We start from the raw sequence: 16,382 nt of genomic DNA, 5'->3' as shown, positions 1-16,382 counted from the left end.
TCAACACAATATGTTTAAAAATTTCCCTGGTGCATTTTTAATCTGGCCGCAACAATACTCTGCTCTTACCTTTTTAGTAGACATAGTGCAAAACTGTAAATCTCTTTGTTTGAAGCACCTCAAAAATAGAGTGAAGAGCTTGGTTTTTCTCATTTTTGCTGGATTCACCAATAGATGGGGGATATAAACAGCTTTTGGAAAATGCTTTAGCTCTAAAATGCTTTGCAATTGTGTGGTTTATATTTTTTTTCCCCTGGCAAGTACAGTGGTACCTCAGGTTAAGTACTTAATTCGTTCTGGAGGTCCGTACTTAACCTGAAACTGTTTTTAACCTGAAGCACCACTTTAGCTAATGGGGTCTCCTGCTGCCGCCGCACTGCCGGAGCCCAATTTCTGTTTTCATCCTGAAGCACTGTTTCTGGGTTAGTGGAGTCTGTAACCTGAAGCGTATGTAACCTGAAGAGTATGTAACCTGAAGCGTATGCAACCTGAGGTACCACTGTATCTGGTGTAGCTGAGACCTGGTCTAAGCAAGTTACAGAATAAGGTGGAAGAGTCCTGAGGTGGTTGAATAGACTGTATCATTTCAGACTGCTGACAGGAGGAAATCATATTGTATTGTCTCATTCCGTGGCAAGTGTAGTCCAGACCAGACCTGAGATCTGTCAGTCTAAGGCAAAAGTACAGGACACAACTAGGGCTGCTGTGACTTCTAAGCAGGTGTAGGTCTTCTTGGCACTGAGCCTAGTACAGTGGTACCTCGGGTTACAGACGCTTCAGGTTACAGACTCCACTAACCCAGAAATAGTACCTTGGGTTAAGAACTTTGCTTCAAGATGAGAACAGAAATCGTGCTGTGGCAGCACAGCAGCAGTGGGAGGCCCCATTAGCTAAAGTGGTACCTCAGGTTAAGAACAGTTTCAGGTTAAGAACAGACCTCCAGAACAAATTAAGTTCTTAACCCAAGGTACCACTGTACCACAGTCTGTGTCATCAAGACACAGGAAGCTGCATTCTACCAAGTCAGACAATTGGTTCCTCTAGTTCAGTTTTGTCAACAGTGACTGCTAGCAGCTTTCCCAAGTTACACACAGACAGTCCCTTTTGGGTGTTGTGTATGCATCACAGAAGTTCAGTCAAGCAGATAGGGGCTTCACAGGAAACAACTGTGTAGCAGAGGTGGCTTTTACTTGGCAAACACACACACTGTACACACTACATACAGTTGCTACAAGGACACTGCGCTCGCTGAGCCCAGAGAGGGTTCCAGTTTACAAAGTCCCTGCCAAGATAACATCCACACAGCAAGTGCAAATTCCAGTTGCTAACCAAGTCTGGCAACTGCAAGAGTTCTCCAAGTCCCAAAGTCTTGCAAGTTGTCCAACTTCCCTCAGAGGAGCTTTTCACCAAGTCTTTCATGTGTTTGCAGGATCATCCCAACAGTCTCCACGCCTCCAACAGATTCTCCTGTGCTCCTCAATAATGAATGTTGTAACATGAGCCTTTATCTACCCAGCGCTATATACTAATTTGCCCAGCAACTCAGACAAGAGAGTCACAAGATGCCTTCAGCTGTAGGGGGAAGAATTAACCCTTTCCCACTTTTCTTAACAGTCCCTCCCAGCCCTACCTAGATTGAACCTGGAACCTTCTGCATGCAAGGCAGATTCTCTAACTCTGACCTACACCCCTTACCAATGTTAGCTCATCATCACTTTGTCATCATTCACAAACCTTAGTTCCTGGATTTAAAAATGTGTGTTGGTGTTTTCTGGTGTTAGTTTTCAATTGCATGTTTGTAAAGGTGTTACCTCTGCAAGGTTACAGAGGAAATAAATGATTCCCGCCACTCAACTAGGTCATGCTGGTTCAACAGCATAGAGGACCCTTCTGTAAATTAGGACTTGTTTTTCTGGAGCTGAAACGTATTTCACATGACCCTAGGCACCTTCTGCCACTCTCTCTCTCTTCCCCTCCCCTGCAACATCAAAATGATTTGTGGCCTTCTTCCATTTCAAGGGCGTAATTAAGAATGCTAATTTAAGTGGATGTAATTCTTGATGATAAAGAGCAGCGGTAGAAGTACGCAATGCGTTTTAAATAACTTTTGTCTCATCTATAAATAAAAGCAATTTACAATTTTGGCAAATACTTAAAGGATGAAGTCTCTCTCTTAGCAGGATGTATAATTATACATGGATAATCCTTCAGGTTCAGTGAAGGAAAAGAACCTAAAAACACTTTTCTCCACAGAAGGCAATAACAAATGGTTTTGACAAAGGATTGAACTGGACATTGTCCCAGGGCTATTAGTTTCTCCCTCCAACATCATACATTAATATCCTCTAAAAGTAAGTCATAGTCCTCGTTAATGCCTCCTATGAATTATTAGGACTTTCATCCTTTAGTTTGGTTGCAAGGTTCTTGATTAATGGCTAGCCTGCCTTTAAACAGATAACATATTTTATTTTGATTGCCAGCTGATAACCTAATACAATTGCTGATCCATAATTTTGCTTTTAATGACCGTGCAACCTCTGGTACTGTATAAAAGGTAATTGGCATCCGAAAAGTGAATTCAAAAGTTTCCAAGTGCCTCTTGCATCAACTTAAATTCACTCAAAAACCCTGGATGACCCCGTTCAGTGGTTTCATGTTAGATGTCAAAGAACATCGGGGATAAAATAAATTCCTGTGGCATCCCATACTGAAGGCGCCACAGGGCCAAATAATCCACCCCCAGCACTACCCATGGGAGACAGTCATCCAAATAGGATCAAAACCACTGCAAAGTGGTACCACCCACCCTTAACTCAGACAGTCGCTCCAGAAGAATACCATGGTTGGTGGCGTCGGAAGTCACGGAGAGATCAAGGCGAATTAACAGAGGCACATTCCCCCTGTGTTCTGACCGAGGTTATTGTACAGGGTGATCAAATCAGCTTCTGTGCCAAAACTAGATTTCAAGAGGTGTTATGGAAATGATATTGTCCACATTGACTGGTAGCTTTCCAGTGTTTCAGGTGTTAGCATATACAGTGGTACCTCAGGTCACAGATGCTTCATGTTTCAGACTCCGCTAACCTAGAAATAGTACCTCAGGTTAAGAACTTTGCTTCAGGATGAGAACAGAAATCACGTGGCGGCAGCGGGAAGCCCCATTAGCTAAAGTGGTACCTTGGGTTAAGAACAGTTTCAGGTTAAGAATGGACCTCCAGAACGAATTAAGTTCTTAACCCGAGGTACAACTGTATAGTTTATACACAGCAACAGAAATTTGGTTAAACAAATGCATGCTTGAAGCACACCTCTATCTGAACAGACTGAGATGGGGGAAAATATTAAAGTTTATATACTCTCCAACATTCCTCAGATGAAAATAGGGACCTTTTCCCCTCACTGAGCCTCCTTGACCCCCCCATTTTTGCTCTGCCCTCCATCTCACAAGTATTTCCACCGCCACTACACCAATGGGACACAGCACACCCTCCACCCTCTTGAGAAAACCCCTTAATCCCGATTTTATTTTATTCTCAGGTAGATTAGCAAAAAGAAAAGCATACCAGTAAATGAATTTTGGAAAGGGGCAAGATTAGATACAGATGCACAAAGCATTTATAAAACAACAACAAACGAGCAAGGCTCCTTGTGCTCTGCTCCCTCTTTCTTGCCCCCGAGGGCATCCCTGCCCTCTGCCTGCACCTTAGAGCATCACGTGAGGCCGGGCCTTGGCAGCTGCTGCCTCTTCTCGTCCTTGCCTGCTCTCCAGCCACTCCAAGCTGCCCGAGGAAGAAGGCTGGCAGCAGCGGCCATGGAGAAGCCATGGGGGGGAATGGGCTGCTCCCTTGTTGCCACCGCCCAGGACAAGGCCTGCCTCACCCAGTGCCGGATTTATGTATAAGTTAAACAAGCTATAGCTTAGGGCCCCACTCTCTTGGGGGCCCCAAAAAAATGTAAAGGGAAAAAACCTGGATGTACATTTCCAAAATATAAGATAAAAAAACAAGTAAAATAAAACCTACACACAGCAACAGTGTTTTGTGTTGTGTAGGCTCCTGTGATGTAAGTAATGGGCCCCGCCTGCTAGCCTGCTCCCTAAAATATCACTGGTAATTATTTCACTACAGTGGTACCTCGGGTTAAGAACTTAATTCATTTCAGAGGTCCGTTCTTAACCTGAAACTGTTCTTAACATGAGATACCACTTTAGCTAATGGGGCCTCCTGCTGTTGCTACCACGCCGCTGCTGAGTGATTTCTGTTCTCATCCTGAAGCAAAGTTCTTAACCTGAGGTACTATTTCTGGGTTAGTGGAGTCTGTAACCTGAAGCATCTGTAACCCCATTTGTTATGTGCAAATGGCTTTAGATACCTAAAGGGTAAAGGGGACCCTTGACCATTAGGTCCAGTCATGGCCGACTCTGGGGTTGCGGCGCTCATCTCACTTTATTGACCGAGGGAGCCGGCGTACAGCTTCCGGGTCATGTGGCCAGCATGACTAAGCCACTTCTGGCGAACCATAGCAGCGCACGGAAACACCATTTACCTTCCCTCCGGAGTGGTACCTATTTATCTACTTGTACTTTGATGTGCTTTCAAACTGCTAGGTTGGCAGGAGTAGGGACTGAACAACGAGAGCTCACCCCGTCGCGGGGATTCAAACTGCCGACCTTCTGTTTGGCAAGTCCTAGGCTCTGTGGTTTAACCCCCAGCGCCACCCGCGTCCCCGATACCTATTAGATCGATAAATTACCATATACAGTGGTGCCTCGCAAGACGAAATTAATTCGTTCCGTGAATTTTTTCGTCTAGCGAATCTTTCGTCTTGCAAAGCACGAAATCCCATAGGAATGCATTGAAAATCAATTAATGCGTTCCTATGGTCAAAAAAAGTCCAAACAAAGCCAAATTTGGTACAACAAGAGTTTATTAAGTGCTCTTTAAAGTCACACATACTGTAAAGAGCATTTCAAAATTCAAACCCAGAATTTTTTTTTAAAACAGCAGAGTGGCCCAATGGTCACAGAAAATCATAAAAATGCAGGGGGGGAAACAAGCTTCCAGATTCTTGCAAACCCCTCCCCAACTTTTCCCCCAGCCACCCAGCACACAGAAATTCAAATCCAGAATTTTTTTAAAAAAACAGCAGAGTGGCCCAATGGTCACAGAAAATCATAAAAATGAAGAAAAAAAACACAAGCTTCCAGATTCTTGCAAACCCCTCCCCAACACCAAGTCCTTGAATTCCAAACACCCCAACCCAAAATCCAACCCCCCCAAAAAAAAAGTTTTAAAAGCTTAACTTACCAAATGGCTGCAAAAGAAGTTTTGGAAAAGCTTCAAAAATCACCAGAGTCTTTAAAAACCTCAAAAAAGGCTACTATGTACACTGCGTTCTATGAGTTGCTCCTCGAAGTCAAGTCGCAACTGTATTAACAGTGTTAAGAAAAAGGAAACAAACTTGCAAGACGTTTTCGTCTTGCGAAGCCAGTCCATAGGGAAATTTGTCTTGCGAAGCAGCTCATAAAATGGAAAACCCTTTCGTCTAGCGAGTTTTCTGTCTTGTGAGGCATTCGTCTTGCGGGGCACCACTGTAGTATATATTCAACACACACACAAAACAGTGACAATTTGTTGTTGACAAAGTACAGGTGGATATATAAAGGGCCCCATTACTTTCAGTAGCTTAGGGCCTCATCAAACCTCAATCCGGCCCTGGCCTCACCCTCCCCAAGTCTGTCAACAGTGAAGCTGGTAGAGAATATAGGGACATTCCAAGATCAAATCAGAAGCTTTCGTAACTCTGGGACTGTCCCTGGAAAATAGGGGCACTTGGAGGATATGACTTATGTTTATGTTCATTCTTGACAGGAAAGAGTTCTAAACTCCTCACTCACTTTCTAGTTGGAGAAACAAAGAAGCCATGCTGCCCCTTTGTTCTCAGAATATTTATACCCGCTGGTAAACAAACCCACAGAGGATCTATGCATTTGAAAACTCTGTAAGAATCTATACACACAATCATTTTACCATATGTTAACTGCTTATGTGTGACTAAATGACCAAGCTGCTCTGGAGTGACAGCTCACCCTGGGATAGTTCTCTCTTTGGTATGGCTCAGAGTTGGTGGCCATCGCTTCAGGCGGCAGCAGTAAAATCCACAACTTGCTTATGTGTTGCTGAATGAAGAAGAATGTCTCCTTGTTCATTCTGAATGTACTGTGCATGATTTTTTATTTAGAGGCCATGAATTCTAGTTGTATATGAGAAGCAGAAACTTTTCTAACACTCTCTCAACACTATTCATAATTTCACGTCCCCCTTTGCACCCCCCTCCCTCTTTAAGCAGAAAGCTCTAAACGGAGAATGATTATGCAAGAGGACGGAGAAATGTTGAAGTTTTTCTGAATCACTTCCATTTTTTATCACCATTATTTTCTCCGCTAAGAAAAACGTTTGAAACATGCCATATATAATCACTTGGAGATGCTTCAGCTGAAAAAGCTCATTAAGGAAGGACACATAATTCTGGTTTTAATAACCTCACAGAAGCATGAGCAGATGCAAGTTTAAATTGATTTTTAAAAATTGTTGGAGAAATTCTAAGATTTGTTGTATAAAGAAGTACATTTGTTAGAACACCCCTGCACTGAGTGATGCACTAAGCTAGATGTATGGACTTTGATGTTAGGCCTGCATTGCAGGCAGGTCTAGGGTTGCCATGTGTCTGGATTTTTCCAGACATAGCTGGATTTGGCACTCATCAGTAATGTCGGTTTTGGCGAATTTCCTAAAAAAATAGCTCAAAATTACTTCTTTTGAGGTTTTGCACTTTGACCTTTGAAAGGTTCTCACTATGTTCAGTTAATAATGCAAATAATAATTTTATTATTTATACCCCGCCCATCTGCCAGGGCTTCCCCAGCCATTCTGGGCGGCTTAACAGCATATCTAAAAACATCAAGCGTTAAAGACCTCCTGAAAAATGGCTTGACGTTATTCCATAGTGATTATTATTGCATCAACTTTTATTTTGTTTGTTTGTTTTGAATGTTTGTATCCATTGTAGTCCATTCCACTGTTGAACAGCACTTGCTGTCAGAAAGTTCTTCCTGATGTTTAGTCGCACTCTCCTTTCTTGTAAGCTAAATCCATTGGTTTGGATCCTAACCTCTAGAGCAGGAGAAAAGAAGCTTGCTCCATTTTCCATGCAACAGCTCTTTAAAAATTTCAAGATGGCTATCATGTCTCCCCTCAGTTTCCTCTTCCCCAGGCTAAACATACCCAACTTTCTCAACTGCCCCTCATAAGACTTGGTTTCAAGACCCCTTCGTGTTGCCCTCTGAGGTGAATGAGGAGAGCTGAGCAGCTGGGGATCTCACTCAACCCACGATGGAAGCCACATTTCTGTTGCCAGCGGTCAAGCAACAGCTTGCACTGCTCTTAGGCGAGGCATTGTAGTTGTTAGAACAATAATATATTTCATTTATACCTCAACTTTTCATATATAATCTCATGGAAGCATACATCCCCACCTGCCATTTTCTCTTCACAGCTGTGTGAAGTTAGGCTGCGAGAGGATGGCTGGCACAATTAATTTCGTGTTTAAATTGAGATTTGAATCCAGGCCTCTTCAGCTGGGTTCAGTGTGACTCTTGAGATGTTGAAACAAAATAAAAAAAAATTCCTTCCAGTAGCACTTTAGAGACCAACTAAGTTTGTTATTGGTATGAGCTTTCATGTGCATGTATACTTCTTCAGATACACGAAAGCTCATACTAATAACAAACTTAGTTGGTCTCTAAGGTGGTACTGAAAGGATTTTTTTTATTTTGTTTCGACTACGGCAGACCAACATGGGTACCTACCTGTATCTTGAGATATTATTGGTCTCCAGGTCCCATCAACCCCTGCTAGGATGGCCAACGGTTAAGGAAAATGTGAGTTGCAGTCCAAAGGCAGTTGGAGGGCCACAAATTCCTCTTCCCTGCTCTAAATGCTATACCATACTGACCCTCAATAATGAGCATTTATTATTTTGGGATAATTTAATTTTAAACTATTCCTCCTAAGAAAAATAAGAATATAGATAAACAAATCTTGATTATTTATGAGACCACCTCGCAGCCATTACCGAAACCCACCCAATCCCATCCCTTCCTAGTAACTTGGATGCTAAGATTTCTTATTCATGGTATTTCAGTCATAATTGCATAGTTCTCTGTGTATGTGGAATTTGCACCTATTTGTGCAAGCAGGAATGGCAACAAGCACATTTCTTGTGATGTGTTGTTAGGCCCTTAGATAATTAGGACTACATCCAGATGCCAGCTGCATGCAGACTAAATCGGCATGTGCTCTAGAATCTTCCTGCTGAGGAAGAACCATTTGGATAATCCAAATTTAAGGCATCAGTAACCACCACGTCAACAACTCAAATGAATCTGCAGCAATGTTGTAGTGAGCAGGATGTAATGGTTCATGAGATAAATGAGCAAAGTCTTGCTGTTGATAATTAAGATAAGGTGGCACATTCATTACAGGAAACAGCAGTTAACAAATTTGTGGTGATGAATAACTTGCTACTGGGGAAAATAAATGTCCCAGTTTGGGGTTTATCATTTTTGTTTTGACAATTTATTAAACAAAACATGGTCCCTTTGTGTGCGAGAACTGCTGTGTTCAGGTGTCACCAGCTATTTCATTGCACCAAAATATTTTTGCTAAAACTATTAAAGTATCTCCATTTTTAAAATTTGGCTCATCTTAAAATTCAGCTGTTGTTTTTCATTTTCTCATTATTGTATGGCCTAGTTCCCTGGGCTTTTGGGCTGTTTTCTTTTTCACCTGCTGGATTGCAGTTTCTGTTTAATACCTTAGCTATCTCTTTTGCCCTCCTCTTAACTTTTTTTTTTTAAAGCTGTGCTGCTGGTCAGATTGAAAAACCATCTCCAATTGTAACTGAAATCAACCAGGAAATGGCTTTATTTTACTTTAAACTGCAAGTGAAACCAAGCAGGACTGCATCATTTTATAAGAAAATGGCATTTCTCTGTGGGCTTGTTTGCCACACCGATACCATGTCTCGTTGACTTTCATTTGTATTTGCCTCAAGAATATTACTTTGAGGTATAGCATATAGTTCCATAGTGGTTTCTAATGCTCCTTCAGACAGAAAAGAAGCTGATGCAAAAAGATTATTAGTGTCCCGATTCTATACGTAGGAAAAGGAATTGAGAGTGAAGGCCCTTTAAACAAATCTACCTCAAGTATGGGGAATTGTATCCTCCAGATGATGTTTGACTCAAACTCCCATCAGCTCCAACTCTTCCACTTCCCTTTTGCTGACTAATTCATAGACTTTCCCCCTTTACAGATTGTTTGGTGCTGCATTTATTTTTTTTAATGACCAATGTGAGAGACCATTTGCTGTTTTACAGTTTAGCTTAGTTATATTTGGGGTGAAAAATCTCAGATCTGGATGTTCTAGCGCAGGCCTTCCATCACATCTGTAGTCTGAGGACAACCATGCATCTTTATGCTGTATAGTAATAGAGGTCAGATGTGGGTGGCACTGTGATCAACACCATTGAGCCTCTTCGGCTTGCCGATCAGAAGGTCGGCAGTTCAAATCCACATAACGGTGGTGGGCTCCTGTTGCTCTGTCCCAGCTTCTGCCTACCTAGCAGTTCGAAAGCACGTCAGTGCAAGTAGATAAATAGGTACAACTGTGTCTGGAAGGTAAACGGCATTTCCATGCACTCTGGCACTTGTCACGGTGTTCAGTTGTGCCACAAGCAGTTTAGTCATACTGGCCATTTGATCCAGAAAAGCTGTCTGTGGACAAACGGCGGCTCCCTCGGCCTGTAAAGCGAGATGAGCGCTGCACCCCATAGTCGCCTTTGACTGGAGTTAACCATCCAAGGATCCTTTACCTTTTACTTTTAGATAAGAGCCAAAATTTCCAGTAAGCTTTATTTTAGCCCTTTGCAGGCGTGAGAGAGAAAAAGCCCCTGAGAATTGTTGGCAGATTTGTCTGAACTTTTTTGGGGTGGTGGTGTACTTTTTATTATTTTTATTTTATTACTATTTTTAGCTTAGTTTATCTTGCTTATATTTTACTCAACAAGATAGTCAAATGTTTGTTTTATTTTTCCTTTGCTTTTACACTTCCCTCTACATACAGCCTCTCAGCTGCTTTTACTTCTGGGACCAGAATGCATTTTTAAAAAAATGCAGAAGCAAAAAGGGGTCAAATCCCCTTAACTACCTGAAATGTAGGTAGCCTACCCAAAACTATAAGGAAATTCACACAGTCACTCTGAAAGCAGCCAAAATTCCTTGTCCACTTTTGTTGCAGATGAATGGCTCACTGGAAATGTAGCAATGGAGATACCTGCTTGATTATTTTACCTTCTGTAACATCTTACTTCCCCTTCTCCGGCATAGGCGGGGGTTTTTTACATGTACATTGTGAGAGACCAGATACTGTGTTTTTACTTGTTTTCTTGGGGTTTACTTTGGAAACAATGAAATAATGAGGGAGAAAGTGGGATTTTGGCCTGGCTTAATTGAAAATGGCTCTTAAACCACACTTGACTGACCCTCATATCAGAAGTGAACTCACTTCAAGTGTCTGCTCATGACTATAGAATCATAACCACATCGTTGTTAATGTTATGGATAGAGCTACAGTTCCCAGATTTTTTTAAAAAAAACAAACAATGCCTCTTCCCAGGGAACTTTATGGGACGTGGATGGCGCTGTGGGTTAAACCACAGAGCCTAGGGCTTGCTGATCAGAAGGTTGGCAGTTCGAATCCCCGTGGCGGGGTGAGCTCCCGTTGCTCGGTCCCTGCTCCTGCCAACCTAGCAGTTCAAAAGCACATCAAAGTGCAAGTAGATAAATAGATACCACTCCAGCGGGAAGGTAAACAGCGTTTCTGTGCGCTGCTCTGGTTCGCCAGAAGCAGCTTAGTCATGCTGACCACATGACCCGGAAGCTGTAGGCCAGCTCCCTCGGCCAATAAAGCGAGATGAGCGCCGCAACCCCAGAGTCGGTCACGACTGGACCTAATAGTCAGGGGTCCCATTACCTTTACCTTTACCAACTCTCAGCCCCCTTAACAAACTACAGATCCCAGGATTTCTTGTAGGACGCCATGACAGTTTAAAGTGGTACTAAGTATGGTGTTTGGTTACTTTATTTGCAGAATGACTTGCCAGTGTGTTTAAAGGATGCATGCCTCTTTTGCTCAACTACCAAACCATTGCCTCTATTTTTGGCTCCGCCTACAAAAGGATTGGACTAGTAAACACACTGGGTCATCATTTTTTTTATTAGCCGGGAAAACAATGAACACGTCTTATATGAAATGCTTGAAGAATGGTTGGTCTGCTCAATCTTTCCCTGTAACGTGCTAACACCCTGTAGCTGTGTATTATGACTGCAAATCTAAAATTTAATAGAGTAGCTCTGTGCCACAAGGTTACCAGAGGCTGATGGATGGTTGTGCACGAGACTGTTTGTAGCCGCTAATATTTAAAGTGAGAGGGGAAAGAGTTAGGGGGGAAGGGGGAGGGGAAGAGCTGGCGCCTTGTATTCTTAATATTTTATTTGATATTTTTTTAAAGCAGTAATAAGGCCAGCATGATAAATTAGTGGCTGAGTGGTTTATTCAATGATTTATAACTGAATCCATCTTTTCCTGCAGAGAAATAAGAGCAAACTAAAGAAGATTACAGTTCTGGTTTGCATATAAATATGAAATGCCCACATTGGCTAGGTGAGATGATATGTCAACAAGTGACTGACTGAATTGAGAACTGCTCAGTCAATATCTGTTAATGTCAGCTAGGAATAATCACAGCAAGGGTCAAAGAATGAGCGAAACTTCCTAGTTCTGAGGTGTGTGTGAGAGAGATTATTTGAAAAGGAGTTAATTAGAAAGAAACAAGGTTATAACAGGAGCTGAGTAAGGAAACAGATGTAAATATACTCCTTAGGTTCTCTCAGTGGGCTGATCTGTTTTTCGTGGCACCAGCTAATCCCTTTCTTGCCTTTTTTAAACCTTTCGTTCCTGAGGAAACTCAGATTTTCTTCCAAGTCCTAGGAGGCCTTCCTTTCCTGATCATTACCCTGTCCCCCCCCCCCCAAAAAAATCTGCTCTGGAGGATTGAGAGATTTAGCATTTTGAATTTTGCATGGAAGATATATCACAAATATAAATATACCTATTTGTAGGTATTTTGATATACCTACATATATGCCTGACTGTATCTGCTCCATAACAGGAAGACCTTTGTACCTGAATGGTCTCAACTTATTTATGAGAAAGGGAGGAAATTATTTACCACTTTTATATGCTGACATACTAACAGCATACTAACAGCACACATTCTCTGTGTGGCCTAAGGCATCGAAAATATTAAAATACAAAAATCAACCAGAAAACAATAATAGAGTAGGGCTATACAAAGTTTTCAAATATGAAAAACTTTGATCTTTAAAAGCCTGGAAAAACAAAAATAGACATAAAAAAACAGACACCAGGTGAGCCTCTCTGAGGAGGATAATTCGCAGCTGGGGTTGCTGTCCTTAGAAGCCATTCACCATCAGCAACAGACAAGTCTGTCAGCTTTTTTAGTCTCCACAACTTCTCTTTTTCTTCCAGTCGTAAATTCGGTTTTCCATATTTTTGCAGCAATTTGCATTTTTTTTTTTGAGAAAAAGAAAATCCTCGTGAATATTCATCTGCATTTTAGTGTGAATCTCTCCTACTTTTATGCAGTTCTGACACATGCACACATCTTTTCAAGCGATTTCCCCCAACACAGTGCATCCTTGTATGCTATTCCATGAATACATGCATGTATATGCACACTTTACCCGAATATTTGCATTTTTATGCCTCTTGCTTGCCTGGAGAATTGCATTGCGCAATTCAGAAAACTGAGAATTTGGAAGGGCGGTTGTTGATTTTGTGTACAGTGGTACCTCTGGATGTGAATGGGATCCGTTCCAGAGCCCCGTTTGCATCCTGAAGTGAACGCAACCCGTGTCTGCGCATGCGCGGGTCACGATTTGCCATTTCCACGCATGTGCGTGACGTCATTTTGAGCGTCTGCGTATGCACAAGCGGCGAAACCCGGAAGTAACGCCTATTGTTTACTTCCGGGTCACCCCAGAGCGCAACCTGCAAACGCTCAACCCAAAGCTACTTCAACCCGAAGTATGACTGTCCTTTGGTTTGCGTATTGTTTCAGAAAGCATGAATTTGGTAAAATGTGACCTGAATCAAATATCTCCTCCATCCTTACCCTCCACACTTCACTTGCCAAGGGAGCCCCTGAAGTTTTCAAAGTCAGAGTAGGCACATGTCAGAGGAGGTAAACCTTCAGATTCTTAATCTCAGGCTCATGTATTCAAGACCCACAGTGGGCAAAATATTCATTCAGTTCTATGATCAGGCTAATGAGCTGCCATCATTTTAACTTTGGTTGGCATGTGACCTTAGGTTTTGTGTGTGTGTGATTTAAAAGGATCAATAACTATACTACCAGAATATGGAATCTCATTTTCCCTTTCCTTCATGAAATAAGTCCCCGTACTTCATTTTGCACAGCCTTCCTGAACATTGCCATCTTTCATTACGGCTTTTAAGCTATTTGAAGGCCCTTCCCATAAAAGTTCCCTCCTGGAATGTACGGAGGTTTTATTTAATGCATTAATTCATGGGCCTTGCAATTCTAGAAATAATGAAAATAGCACATGTTGGTTTGTTTCCTGCAGCTATGGCGCGGCCCATGGGATCCTGAGCTGCATTATGTCGAGGAAAACAAATGTGAATAGAAACCCAGGCAATAAAGCTAGGAGCTAAGCTCCGTCCAGGGTCACAAATTATTTATGAACTTAACATTTCATATTAGAATGGAGAAGCTTAGCCCCCACCCCACCCAGTGTCCACCGGCAATGGTTACTCAGGCTGCTACTATGTCTATTCCTGCTAGATGGTGCTGTGGTATATAAAATTCTCCAAAGCTATAGGGCTCAACAAACCTGCTTCACTATGTTCCATTACTGTGCGTTTTTCCTTATAAGATGCCTCTTATATCAGATAAAGAAGTTGGCACCCATGTTTTTGTTGTCCAAGACTAGGGTCTTGCCTGCTTTGTACCAAACACTAGTTTCACTTGTGTGTGTTTGGGTGGAGAGGGGTGTATTGTTTTGTTGTTTCTGTTTTAATTATTTATTTGTGCTTTTATTTTGTATTTTTATCTTGCAAACCACCCTGAGATCTTTTGATGAAGGGTGGTATACAAATCTAATAATAATTATCAGGGCTTTTTTCAGCTGGAACTCACCAGAACTCAGTTCTGTCCTGTTTGTTGAAGGAAAACTATATGAAAATGATGTATCGTTGGTATCTAACACCAAGTAAAATTGCAAAAATGTACAAAACTAGTTCAAAGCCGCAAACAGATCCCATTGAGCAGATGGATTGACAATATGGACAGACTAGTTACATACAAACGAATTGCATATTGACACAAATTAAGAATGGATAAATATGAAGAAATCGGTAAGGCAGAAAGTGGTGGGAAGTAGGAGGAGGAGAGATGGGGAAATATTGTTAAAAAGGTGTAGTCATAGGTACATTGAATAATTATCATTATTCAAGGGGACGTCCCTATTTTCATTGGAGAAATGCTGGAGTGTATGTAACAGTGGCATTGAGTAACTAGAACGTGGAGGAGCGCCTGACATTACATGCTTGTTCAGTGTTATCAACTATTAGAGAAATATTTGTACTTTTAGCATTAGGATCTAATCTTCTTATCTGCAAGATACACATTCATTTTTTGTTCATCTTGGTTATTAAATGGACAAATCCTTTCCAAATATCCATATAACAACTTTATAGTTCTGGATGCAACCCTAAAACAATAAACAGAAATAATGAAAGTATGACACAGTATATCTATAAAAAGCAATTTAGATGTTTCCTTTTAATTTGGCCTTGCTGCCACCAACATCATCAGTTTGGTACACCTTTTGACAGATTTTACTTTGGAATGATCATCAAAATGTCCAAGTGTTCTCGGTCATTTCTATAGAGAGAACGATTGGGTAAAAATAACAATTTGGGCATTTCCAAGGGCATGTTGTTGTGGGCTGCCGAATGCAGCAGTTCTTTCTCACTGTGTCTCTCTGCATAGCCTCTGCCTTTGTCTTTCACCTCTGAGAAAATGGCATATATGCACAATGAGATCATAATATTTGCTCTGGAATATCAAACCAGCAGTAAATGGTGACTTCAGGGTTATATTGAGTAATACTGTTACATTGAATAATGACTTAAGCAAACAATTAATGTGCATGTTAGTGATATTCATGTCTGACTTTATTTATGTTGGGGATTTATGCTTCCTAGCTACACTCTCCATGGTGGAACTGTTGATAGTACAAAGCATGCTGTATCCATATTTAGAGACAGATGGTTTTCTGGCAGTTGTCCTTGCCTGACAGCCTTCCTCACCTCTGTAGCTATTGGGGGGCACTGAATAAAAATAAGGGGTGATGGAAGCATAAAAAAGGCAAAGGACCCCTGGACGGTTAAGTCCAGTCAAAGGTGACTATGGGGTTGTGGTGCTCTTCTCGCTTTCAGGCCGCAGGAACTGGCGTCTGTCCACAGACAGCTTTCCAGGTTATGTGGCCAGCATGACTAAACCACTTCTGGCGCAAGGGGACACTGTGACGGAAACCAGAGTGCACAGAAGTGCCATTTACCTTCCTGTCAGAGCTATTTATCTACTTGTACTGGCATGCTTTTGAACTGCTAGGTTGACAGGAGCTGGGACAGAGCAATGGGAGCTCACCCTGTCACAGGGATTCGAACCGCGGACCTTCTGATCAGCAAGCCCAAGAAAAGAAAATTCTGTTTCATCTGTTGTGCAGTAATGCTTACCGCCAGGCTGGGCACCATCGTGGGATGGTGACAACATCTCCCCTGGATCCGGCATTCGTGCTGGAGGCAAGAGGTTTCCCAGGCTTCACCCAGGCTCAGGAAGTGGCTCATAGCTTGCCTGCCTATTTGGCCAATGGCGGGCAGGCTGTGGCCCCAACCCCACTCCTGGGACGGATAATAAAAGAAAGCAAATTTGGCATTGCATCTTTCTGTTCAATTAAACATGGTAGATTTCCAGAGGGGGGGCGGTAATTTATTTATTTTTCCGAAAAGGGGGTGGTGGGCCAAGTAAGTTTGGGAAACTCTGTGCTTGAGTCACGTTGACCATCATAAACGTATGTAAAGGGCAGGAAAATCCCCAGAACTGGGAATCCGACAGCGCTAGTGCAGAAATGTATTCTAACCAAGATTCACTT

Source organism: Podarcis melisellensis (assembly GCF_964234715.1).
Source record: "Podarcis melisellensis genome assembly, chromosome: 3".
Classification (NCBI taxonomy): domain Eukaryota; kingdom Metazoa; phylum Chordata; class Lepidosauria; order Squamata; family Lacertidae; genus Podarcis; species Podarcis melisellensis.
The sequence above is the reverse complement of the archived record's forward strand: the minus strand, read 5'-3'. Positions refer to the sequence as shown.